Here is a 13403-nt window from a genome sequence, read left to right on the forward strand (position 1 = left end):
CACGTAAGAGCACAGGTCTACCAGCAACTATCCCAAACACAATATCTGGGTCACAGAGGTGGAGCTGCCAATAGGGACTCACCACCAATGTACATGCGGCAGTCTGTCCCTCCCTGTGTATGGACAATGCTCATTGAGGCACCCGATTTGTCATACTAATCAACACTCATTAAGTTCTACACTGGTGAAGTTGTGTAGACTTTATTAGCATGTGCGTGTCATTACGGGCAAGGAAAGGGCCACAACATGCAGACAAATGCTTAAGACACTTAGAGGCAGCATGGGAACATGTCGAGGTGCAAGAAATGGGGAGGCAAAAATTAACAAAAATCATTACGGATGGCAACGGTCTCATCCCACCTTACCTTGCTGGATGAGCCATGTGATGTTTGGCGTCTGCTCATTGCCCCGTGTCAGGGGACACGACTCATCCCATGGGATCTGGATAGAGCTGTACCACTGGACTGTGCCGACTGTCTGCTCTGCTGACTGTGAGCAGGTAAAAGGGGCCCACAAGGTCACATGTTGTGCTACATTGCCATGTGTGTAGTCTCCCTCCAGCAGTATGTCAGATTTAGGAACTTTGGCAAACAACGCTGTGCAGCTCTGCCCATGGGGCTGCATCACCTTGCACAGGTGTGTAATAACATGCGTAGGTGCATGCACATGCATTCTGAGTCCGGGCGAATGCAGACATGTCCACTGTTGTTCTGGGATATGTGACCATTCCTCCACGATGCAACAAGGTGTTGGGACCTGTGCTCTGGGTGTCAATCAGTTGTGGCTGCAGGAATGTAGTTGGTCGTCCATGAATGCGTGCTCAGCTTCATGGGCAATCAGTTCCAGAAGTATGTCGTTCTCGAGTTCAAGGAACATGAGGGAGAGCCAATCCATTAACTGGTCTGGACAGATGTGCTCCATCCATGCAGTTTCACCAATCCGCAACACAGCCCAATAGGGGAGCACCTCGATGTGGTCACTGCACACAATGACTTGTGCAATCTCCCATCCACTACTGCCAGCACATATGCCACAGATCAAGACATCTCATGTATCCTGGTTGCACTCCTGTTCGTGGCCCAACAGGGGGCACACACACAAGTCATTATCCAGTTCAGCTACCATTGTGTTGGATAGGCAGACCTCCATGGGCCACTCGAATGAGCATGATCGACAGTGGAACAAGGGCTGGACGCAGGTGGCGAACGCAAGTTGGAAGCTCAAACGGTAATTGATCCGCAGCACTGCCAATGGCAGTGTGCCCCCAACAGATGCACCATTCGGTCACGGTACAGTTCCACATGACACGAGTTGCGCATGTGCCCGGGATGTCCTGCCATTGGATTGTTTGGTCTTGGAGAACCAGCACTCTTCTGACCTGCGGCTGTTGTGTGGATGATATGCCACAGCTCGGAGAAATGAGTCGTATGGGTGTGCAAAGTTTGGACGTATTGGTTTTGCTGTGCTTAAGTGTCAAGGGCATTCCATGCTGGAGTATCTTGGGCAAGGTCTTTTGTGTGTGAAGTGTGGATACGCTGTTCTTTCATTAGCGCTGTGTGGAGTGTGGGAGTCATCATCTGCTATAGTGTATCTTTCAGGGGGTGCCCGCTGCATGCAATGGCAAGGTCGTCGGTGCAGGTGTCCTTCTTCCTTCCTTCTGTATTGGGACAAAGGAGCTTTCATCCACAATGTCAGTCTGGCTACTGCTTGCATTCTTGAAATGTGATGTGGCTTTCGCTTTGCAAATGAGGCTCGCCCTTAGGCTTATGGTGCACCAAGAGTGATACACACACAACAGTTGGCATGTATCAGCCAAGACCCCGAGCTGCCTTGCGCTCCTTGTACAATCCCTTCCTGCGCGGCCGCCCTATGTGTGCATGCAACAGGGCGACATTGTTGGTTGAGGTCCGTGTAGCACCGGCACTGCAACATAGACACACGCATCAGTTGGTATCCTGTCCAGCCCTGAAATGAACCACCCACAGGGCCCAGGGATGATTCTCTCTCTTTCTCTCTCTCCATCTCTTCCTTTCACTGTCTCTCTCTTCCTCTGTTTCTCTCTCTCTCCTTCTCCCTCTCTCCTCCTTTCTCTATCTTTCTTTCTCTCTCTCTTTCTCTCTCTCTCTGTCCTTTGATGTGTGCATGACACACCTTCTTGTCTTGAATTTTGTCTTGCAGGCTGTGACTTACAGAATGTCCATGGGAGACCTGCCATGACTCTTCCAAATAGTAGTATTGAGTTACATTTGAATGAATTATTCTTTTTGGGAAATTCAAAGATGAATGGATGATTTCCCTTTGTCTGTCCACACATGAATGTTAATTGTTGTTATTGTGCGGCTTCAGGTGAATTGCTTGGTTCAAGAATTTGTAATGTTGATGTGAACTATCTCCGTAAAGGGGGGGCCCGGGGTAGGGACCAGGGAGGGGGGAGTCCTGTAGGTGGTGGCGGTGGTGGCGGTGGGTGTTGTGGCCCTCTTAGGTGTCCGAGCAGCCTGATCAGTGGCTCCATGGCATATGTTCTTCAGGTGAGGCTGTGTGCTGGTCCCCCTTTCATGGTGCAGGTTGTTGTCTGACTTACCACCAGGTAAGAGCAGGTGTTAAATTCCTGCTGCTAACACGCCTTATCTCATGTTTTGGGATCTTATCGCAGATCTGGCTGGTCGTTGAGAATGTTGCAAAATGGTGTTGTTGCGGCTTTTTGCATGGGAACGCCTAATCTTCATCTCATTAGCGTTAGTTGTCGGTGTCATCTGTGGCGTTGTTTTTTGCGGCTACTATCGCAGGAAAATTGGTGATAACATATCAGCTGTTAGCACCAGCTTGTGAATGGTGCGATGAATTTATCACCACTTTGGCTGCGATAAAGTGCCGCTAACTCGGCGATAGGTCCTTGGGAATATACCTCTCTGTGTGTTATACTTTGTAATAAGTGCAACTGAGCTACTCCAGGGATACTTTGGACCCACAGGCACACACAGGCAACGGTCCATTTCTACTATAACTTCAACGCAGCCCAAACAAGTATTCTTCCATATCCAACACAATATTCCCTTCCTTAATAATGTCCACCCTATTATTGTTTTTATTGAACTGGGAACATCCAATAAAAATACATTAGTGGTATTACCTAGGAAGAGGAATTCTAAACATAGCTTACCTAATAGGTTTTTCTCTGCATTAATCTACTCTGGGATATCCTCATCTCCACCATGCTTTAGAATAATTCAGCTATCTTGTTCTAGGATAAACTACTAACATACAGTTTAGCATTGAGAAGGCTAATTCTGCCTTGTTTAGCAGGAGTTTGCAGATAAGAGATTAAAAGTTGCGCTTTGCTCCCTTCCCATAACAAGTCAATATATTCAATCAAAAACGAAAATATATTTTGCTTCTAGCTGAGGGGACAACTAGTGAGCTAGGACGTTCTCACGATGCCACGAGGTCACGGTGGTCTGAGCTGTCAGTTATGTTGTGGGAGCACAACAAGACAGATGTACCGTTTTAATCCTTTCCCCACTCATCTGACTGTCTAATTGTACCTGGTGTAGCCTTACTTTCTTAACCACCTGTCTTCCTAGACTGTGAACCAGGATACATTTACTGACGATTACAAATAATGCATGGCATTTGACAATTCCGCTGTGCCCTCCTAGACTGCTAATCGCTCAAACTCTAGCTCTTAAATTCTCCATTGAATCCAGCAAGGTGAACAACCTTTACAACGCAACTTTTACACCGCACTACCATTACAACGAAACTATTACAACGCGAAATCTGTTACAACGCATGCCATTACAACGCATGCTATTACAACGAAATGCACTAGATGGCGTGCTAACATTAGAAATAGTGTAGTTTTACTATCCAAACACCTTCCCTACTGCAACGTGGACTGGAGTTAGAATAGTAAAATATACATTTCTAATGTCAGCACTCCATCTAGTGTACGTCGTTGTAAAAGCATGCGTTGTAAAGGCTGGCGTTGTAACAGATCTTGCGGTGTAAAAAATGCGTTGTAACGGCATGCGGTGTAAAAGCATGCGTTGTAACGTCATACATCCATCCAGCAACCTTAAACAACTATTCCATAACATTTCTAACATTTCCTTCACACTAACATTATTGATCTTTTTTTATGTTATTTTGAACAGTAGCGGCTTGCCATGTACCAAAGTGAGGGGGCGGGATGGGCCGGAGGAGGGAGTTGGGGAGGAGGGAGGCGAGAGGTGAGGAGAGTTTGGGCCCCCATTTTTTTTTTTACTTACCTTAATGCTCCATCCACGTCTCGCTCTTCCTCCTTCTGGCTCCCAGCCTGCCCTGCGGCCAATCCTGAAGCTGCTCTCACACTAGAGCAGCTTCAGAATTGGCCTGAGCACCAACAACTTGCACTCCCAGGCAGACTGGAAGCCTGTGTCTGCTTTCTCCAGCCCCAAAAATGCAGCTAGAGAGAGCTTCACTGTGCATGTGGGTTTGGCCGGCCTGAGAGGGCTGGCCAAACCCCTCTTGTACAGTGAAGGGAGTGCACACCACTCCCCCACCAGCATTGTCATCACCTGGACCCGACTCTTCAGAGGGCGGGTCCAGGGGATTAAAAGAAAACGATAATAAAACAGGTTTAAAACCCGTTTTATTAACGTTTTATTTACTGATGGTGGCAGGGAAACGGTGCTTCTCCGCTCTAATGGAGCTGCCACCATTGATTTTGAATAATAATGCTGAAAACAGATAGCTGTATTTGGGTTCCTTTTGCACTTTAGAAGCTGTCCGAGGCTAACCCATTCTTATGAGTCAATTTATGATGTATTGATTCAGTTTCAGAATTTCTGAAAAAATGCCACTTTTATTAAAATAATACTAATTCCCAAATGCCTTTCCTCTCTGTGTCTACAGATATTATCACAGCATTCCCTTTTCCTCTTCCTTTTATCTTGACTATTCAAAAAAGATCTCTCATATTATCATCTCCATGCCACTTACCAGGACTCTAAAGCTGTCATTTCCTGAACTCTGTGCTAGCCCTAATGCCTTACTGTAGGTGAAAAATGCACGCACAACACAGCATATGTTCATAGAGATATATATAGGCAGATGAAATTCATGCACACAGCCATTAAGAACTCCAAGACAAATATTACAACATTCTTTGCTGCAGATTGACATTGTGGAGGTGTGCGCCTGCTTTTTCTCTGATCACCTTAATATGGAACAACCAACTCTTATTTTTCAAGATAAATGGTGGAATGTAGAATACGGCTTGTCAGTGGGAACTGTGTGATTGAGAACAAACAGAAACACTCAGGTGTCAGCACTAAATAGTGTCATATATTTGCTTCCTGCTTACTATTTTCTTCATATTTTTAAAAGTTGCTTAGATGAGGATTTTTAAAACTAGCAGCTATGCCTCCCAGATTTAATTAAAACAAAGGGGATTGATAAAGTGGTCCAATAGGAATTTTGGGAACTAATTTTACATATAGAGACCAATGTCATAATTTATTTATGTATTTATTTATTTATTTATTTAACAGTTTAAGATAATGCAGCTTCACACATTGCAGTGTTATCGTGCTTTTCAATGGACATGGTTTAAGATACAACTTAATTACGATCAGAGTATTAAACAACAGAATTGAAGTTGGAATTAACATCAAAAAGGGAGCAATGAGTGCAATATAGTAGCTAGATAGATAAATGATCAAGGATAAGGGAAAATGGATAGGTTGGAGCCCAACATTAACTTATTCCAGCATTAAGATTATTTTTACCTCTTTAAGTCAAATGTGATTCTCCTTCTCCCCAATGCATCTCATCATCGTGAACCTCTTGTTCCCACTATGAATTGATGGGCACAATTTGGCAGCAGAAGCTGGAAATCATTATATTTAAAATATCAAGAAACAATATTAGTATATTCTGAAAAAATGAATTACATTAATGGGATACCTCCAAGAAGTTTACGCTAGTTGTTGATAATTGATAAAAGAGTGCCTACTCTCACATGGCTGTTTAACAAAACTTGGTTTAAGCTTTCTTACCTGGAAAATTGTAACATGAGTTGTAAAATGTGCATAGATGTTTGTGGAAAGTATATTAGTATCTTGAAACAAGCATTGCAAACAATTGTTGTCCTCATTTAATTAGCTTGAAATTGAAACAGCCTTTTGAAATCCTCCACCAAAACCTGCTAAAGAAGAGCAATCTTGTAAATTTATGGTAGAAATTCCCAGTGAAGAAAATATTATTTTCAAATCTCAAGATAAAAACTAGTTGGTATTAGGTTATATTAAAAGATGATGTGGTGGACAAAATAAATATGTTCTATTGGTCAATGCAAGTAACTAGTATTCTTTAAAACACAAAAATGGGAACATTGAGAACAATCCAGGTTTGAGCAATTCATAAGAAAGCCTACTCCAATAAAATGAACATTGAAGCCTAGATTTTCTGTGCTTATATGCAGGAGCTCAAGTGATTAACAGAGCAGCAGGATGGCAGAAGATGTTGCCCTGAGGTAAGGATGGCACAGAGAAACTTTAAATAGCTGCCAATAACTTCCTATATTTAACATCCTGCTATTAATTTTCTGTTTGTCATTTCCTGGGTAGTATCATTGGGTTCTTGCCTGAGTGTGGAGTTTCCACCATCACCTACACCTCACCGAGTGCGCAGATTCCGCACTTTCGGCAGAGATTCCATACTCAGGAACCCAATGATAATACACAGAAAATGATGAACAGGAAATAAAAAAACAGGAAGTTGAATACAGGAAGTTACAGGCAGCCATTTTATATCATTCAGTGCCATCCTCACATCAGAGGTACATCCTCTGCCATCCTGCTGCTCTCTTACTCATTCAAAACTCACTAAAAGAGAAGGACTAAATAACATCACAAAAGAGACCCTGCCATGAATTATTCTGTCTGTGTCTCTATCCAAACATAAAACATAGGGAAGAGGTTATAGAAAAGGGATAGGAGGTAAAATCAACAGATTATTTAATACTGCCCTCACCCACTATATAGTGACATGCTTCATCATAGGGCCACTTAAAAAACACCTGGGTGCAAACCAACACACTGGGCGGAGCACTACTTTTTTTGTGAGGTAAAGAATCAAGATATGAAAAAAGGGGGGAAAGTTTCCCTTGTGAGGGATTACTGTTACAGAAAGAAAAAGAGATAAAACTGCCTAGGGAGGTACCACCTGAACTCCTTTATTAGTGTTCCACCTTGACAGGATTGAAAGTCAGGAAAAATGGTGTTTAGGAGGAGTTACTACTCGTTAACCCCCTCTGCAAGAACCAACATGTTTCAGCCATATTTGGTTGCCCTACTGAGTCATTGGCCTTATTCAGGGTGTAGATCCCTCTAAAATCTGGTCTTTATCACAATATGATCAATAGTTACAAGACTGTTGAATCAACCTTACATGTTTTCCATAACACACTCGTCAATCATTTAGACAAACAAAGGGATCCGGCACTCAACTTAGTAATAGTAATACTAATACACATTATAGGTAACAAAGTTTCAAATCCAATCAGCAGGTCTTGTGTAATTTTACTTTATTCAAAATCTTCTTAAAAAGGAAACAACAGTAGCCAATGCGTTTCATCCCTAAGGACTTCTTCAGGGCTACAAACAAACATATATGAAAAAAACATTTTTAGATTTTATGTACAATCATATTTACAAATGTATATATATAAATTTAAAAACCACCATTGTATGATACAACTTTGATTTAAAAAAAAAAAACAATTTGTTGGGCATTGTATATTATTTAAGCATGACCTGCTGACAACACAAATAGTTGCATCCAGTGTGATGAAACACATGAAGGGTCCACATTTATAATTAAACATTCCTATATCAAGAGCACCATGACTTTTCATTTTATAATTAACAGCAAACATTATGAATTGCAAATTTACTAATAACTGAGAAATAAGCATGAACTGCTGACAACACATATAGTTACATCCAGTTTGATGATTCACATGAAGGGTCCTCATTTATAATTTAACATTCCTATATCAAGAGCACACTGTATTTTAATTTCAAAAATAGCAGCAAACATTATGATGTGCAAATTTACTAATAACCGAGAAAGGAAGATAGGCAAAGCACACTGTTTACATCACTACCCTCTGTCCTAAGAGATATATTTCATCATGAAATATTTTTAACTTTGTCTTTTCTGTGACCCTTAATGAAGGTGTGATGCACAGATCATATCATTCATACAGAGAATGCAGCCCAACGTTAGTAAGAAAGGAAATTCAAAATAAACACCTTCTTGAATTGTAATACAACATGATACATTATTGGGTGGGTCTTCAAAAAAATATATGTGGGTAGCAGTATCCGCAATCTCAAAACCCGAATACAAGAGCATGTAAGGGCTGTGAAAAATAAGGATGACAGATACCCAGTTTCTAACCATATTCATGAAATGTATCCGGATAGATCAAAAATATGGTTCTATGCAATTGATCATGCAAATGTTCCTGAGAGAGGTGGTGATAGAGTCAAAATGTTGAGACAGATTGAGGATAGTTGGATCTGTTGCCTCAGAACTATTAGCATAGGCCTCAATATTAATAATGGACTGTACCTTTTTCTATGAAATGATCTATACTTATGTGGTACTCAAGGTCCAATTTTTTGCATCTGTTCATGAGATTGGCATAATCGAAATGACGTGTTTTATTATTGATGTAATGAACATGATCATCTTAGAATTATCAATACGAGCCAGAACACTAAAAATAGAATTACTACTCTATAAGAAATGAGCTATACCATGTGATACCGATTTTTATTTTTCGAGTCAGATCACACAATTTGAACAATTGAAATTATGTGCTTTATTATCTATATAATGAATACGGTTTCCGAATGCAACTAATGTTTACTAATCAGCCTTCTAGTTAGACACATGAATGTATTGTCATCTTGAAATATTTAGGTAGTGAACTTACCAACATGGACTGGTTTAAGATGCCGTTAATCGGGCACTCTGGGTACTGACAATAGATATTTATTAACACCAACGGGGCAACACAGATAGAATCGAGCATAACATCGCTAATTTCAAACTACGGGAACCGAGCATAAAAACGCGAATTTCCAACTGCGGGAATACAATTCTGATCGCCTTAAAAAGGATAACTAATTTGAGCCACCATGCATCCGACTTAGGGTTTTTAATAATGATCTTGAATCATATCTTAATTCAGCAACATCTGACATTCGGAGAATATAAATCAAGTTTGACTAATAAAAGCTGGCTGAAATAGCCAGTCTAAGGTTTTTATAGCCGATAGGCTAGACATTTGGTCACTTTAAAGATGGCGATTTAGTTGCCTTAATGTGAGCCTATATCAATACGCACTTTAAATTGAGTTACATACATTTGAACAAAAGATAGGCTTGTTTTAAGCAACCTTTAAAATCCTAATATACACACTTGGACTATATTGAAAGTTTGGATTTATTAATCAATCTGCATATGTAAAATTGTGCAGCTCGTTTTGCCTTATACTGGTTTTCATATACTTCCGGTCCCTTACAAGATGGCGGATTTAATTAAGCTAGGGATTTGCTTTTTTTCTGCAACACATATCGGGCTGAAAATCGCGTTATAAACAGATGAATACATGATAAGTTTGCTTAAAGCAATCCGCACAGATTGTAAAACACATATCCGGATCAACTGGATTTTGGATAATTTAAATCGGGTGGTATATGTACAATTGGTTAGCCTGTATGGCCCCTTATATTAATTGTCATATACTTCCGGCCCTTCTTAGGATGGCGGCCGTAATTACGTTAGGGGAATTGTACTTCTTCGGTAATTCACAACAGGTTATTTAAAAGCCGGCACATTAACATGTAATCGCATTGCGGAAAACTGACAGGACGTATGTGAACGTAAACTGATCTGGCTACACAAGTAAGTGTCAGGGGGACCCTATATCTTAGCAAATCTCTTCTCTTATGTTGTGCTCTGATTTCTTAACTTTCTGTAAATTGGGACTTTAATGGTGCGTTCACGTTAACCTTCCAGTTTCTAATACTCGTTTTGAACCTTTTGTGGAATCATACGAACCGCTATGCTTTTAGTTACCACCATAAAAAAACTCGTTGTATGGGACTAGTGAATTGGATCAAATTTAGTGAAGAGGGAAGAAATCAGCCCATAGACATTGGTCCTGCTTATTGCATTGTCATTTCGTTACAAACTGGATGTTCACTTTGGTAGCGCTGCGTTGAAAAATGGACTAACTCAATAAAAAATAGTACCTTTGATAATAGCATTGAAGAGTTAACTAGGTTTCCAATGTTTATATATATATAAGACTATCACGCATTATGGTACGATATTTACATATGACAATGTTTAATAGGTTGATTATCCTTATAGGCCGCAATAGATTAAATGCCGCACCTCCACTATCAATGGATGCTGTAAATGGGCGCTTTACAAATGACGCTCCTGACGTTCGGGACACAAAATAACATCTAGTCTAACTGAGGTATGCATGCTCAGTTAAAACAAACTGTGTTCTAAGATATCACAACGATAGGACCGTGACACTAATGAATGCTCCTTCTTTTGTGTTTTATGATATAGGAAGTTTTCTGGAGGTAACCGATATACCGCTTTCATACTTTTGAGAAACTGAAACTGATACATTGAAATATATTGGGTAAGCGTCTTCTTAGTAACGTTGGGTTGCGTTCTCTGTATGAATGATATGATCTGTGCATCACACCTTCATTATGGGACACAGAAATGACAAAGTTCAAAATATTTCAAGATGACATATATCGATTAGGACAGAGGGTGGTGATGTTGTAAACAGTGTGCTTTGCCTATCTTCCTTTCTCGGTTATTGCAAATCATAATGTTTGCTGTTATTTATGAAATTAAAAGTCATGGTGCTCTTGATATAGGAATGCTAAATTATAAATGTGGACCCTTCAGGTGATTCATCAAACTGGATATAACTATTTGTGTTGTCAGCAGGTCATGCTTAAATAACATACAATGCCCAACAAAATTTAAATTTTTTTAAATCAAAGTTGTATCATAAAATGATGGTTTTTCAATTTGTATACATACATTTCTAAATATGATTGTAAAAAAAATATAAAAATGTTTTTTCATATATGTTTGCTTGTAGACCTGAAGAAGTTCTTAGGGATGAAACGCGTTGGCTACTGTTGTTTCCTTTTTAAGAAGATTTTGAATAAAGAAAAATTACACAAGACCTGCTGATTGGATTTGAAACTTTGTTACCTATAATATATATTACTATTACTAAGTGGAGTGCCGGATCCCTTTATTTGTCTAAAGAATTCTGTGGAGTCCGCCATAGGGGGCGTAGGGGTATTGCACCTCAGGTCCTTTGCATCCAGAAGAAGAATTACCTTTAGCCAACTAGTGGATAGGTACTGTCACTGATGCCCCATACCCTGTATGTTTTGTGTTAACACACTTGTCAATCATATCTGCAAGGAAGATAATTGAGAATCATGAGAAATCCCCTCTAAACCCCTTTGAATATTCAGATTCCATTTGTACAAAACACCTCTGTGTCATTCCTCCATCTTAGAATACTGCAACGTATGCCTCAAATGCTGCCAGCACGACGTGAGGAAAGGGGCTCTCCTATCAGGAGCCCACTTGTAATCATAACTCAGAGGCCCTTTCAGTGAGGTTAAAAACAATCATCTTACATGAGTTTCGTAAAGTTTAGTCGTGGGGACACTGCCCTGTAGTCACACACTGCGTGATAAATCAGATGCTCAAACAGACCAGTATGTAGTGAGTAGGAAAACACCTGGTACAGATAACATGGTATGTCGTTGTTTATACTTTTCTATCTAAGAGAGGTCTGTGCTACTAGACATAATAAAGACACTAGAACAATAAACCACTCTCAGATATAGACTTGTAATTGCATGCATCCCACACCACCCTCATGTCTTGAGTTATTATGTCGCCAGTGTGGTCAGTATTAGTGCTACCTTGAGATGCGCATGTAACATGGCCATGTCGGTTACATCTCCCCAAAGGTGCCCGTTTCCAAAGAGCAAGAAGGCTGGTCGGGGAGTGCCTCCCTGCCTGCTCCAGGGTAACGGGTTGCCTTACTCGGTTATCCCTCTTTGCCACACCCGTGCAGTGGCTGGAGAGAAAACAAGTCTGCCCCTGTTTTGCCCAGCCAACCCCCGACTTACTTCGTCAAGGGTTGGTGTATCCTTCATACACCACTCTGTGTACTCTGACGATAACGGAGTTCTCCTGCGTCCCCTTATTTGAAGTTTGTGATGGACCTGGTGCTCGCTTCCAGTTCCTGTTTCAGGTCCCGGTATTCTAGACCTGCAACCTGTGTTTGCGAAGGTCTGTGGATCGCGTCCCTTTTAGAATTCCAAAGGGCTTGCTTTTCTGCATGCACTTGGAAAACAATCTTTCCTATTTTACTTTGTTATAAAACCACTGGATCTTTTATTCATGACATTAAACGGATAAGCGCCTGTATAATTAAACGCTGGATTTTAGAAGTTCTTCTGGGCTTTAATGGAATTGGGCACCCAACGGCAGGTCACAGTTAATCTGATGGACTGATTACCTATTATCCCCAGTGTGGTGCGCTGTTCTCGTAGTCTAGAGTGGAATTGGGCACCTAACGGCAGGTCACTGTAAATCCAATAGACTAAAATCAATGTAACCCACATTGTAGCATGCCATGCTGTTGTTACCTAAGCAAAGGGGGGTTTCATCACTGTATTTCATCCCCTTATACATTTTGAGTTGAAAACCTCCTCTCCATCTCATCAACTGTGGTAGGGCGTACTGTCATATGGTCTGCTACCACAAGGAAACGTAACTATATCTCCAGGCAGAGCACACTGCCTCCATTTTGATACTCATCTTGGACTCAATACAATTACCTTTCCTGCTCAATGGTGATGTACACCAAAGTACCTTCTGTTTCTATGGGAACACTCTGCTCAGTAGGGATCCCATGTTACCTTAGCCCTCTCGATTGTGATCCTAGTGTTCCCACATACTGTATTCATAGTGAGCTCATCCTGGGCTTTACGTTATATTATTCAAATGGTGTCAAGGGATAGAGTCGCTTAACCCCAGTACACTGCTTTTTAATCTTTGCACCCACCTTTGTTCCCTAAGGACTGTAGGTGGGAGATATAGTTTGTCAATCGTAATCAGTGTGATTCTTGTCCATGTAGCGTGTGTTTAGTTTAGTATTGTTCCTCCCACATCTTATGCTACTCATGTGCTCCAATATTCGTATCTACACTGGCCGAGTGGTCATACCTACATACTGGAGCCCGTAAGGGCACTTAATGAGGTAAATCACGTTTTCA

The sequence above is a fragment of the Triturus cristatus genome, chromosome 8, assembly GCF_964204655.1.
Source record: "Triturus cristatus chromosome 8, aTriCri1.1, whole genome shotgun sequence".
NCBI lineage: Eukaryota > Metazoa > Chordata > Amphibia > Caudata > Salamandridae > Triturus > Triturus cristatus.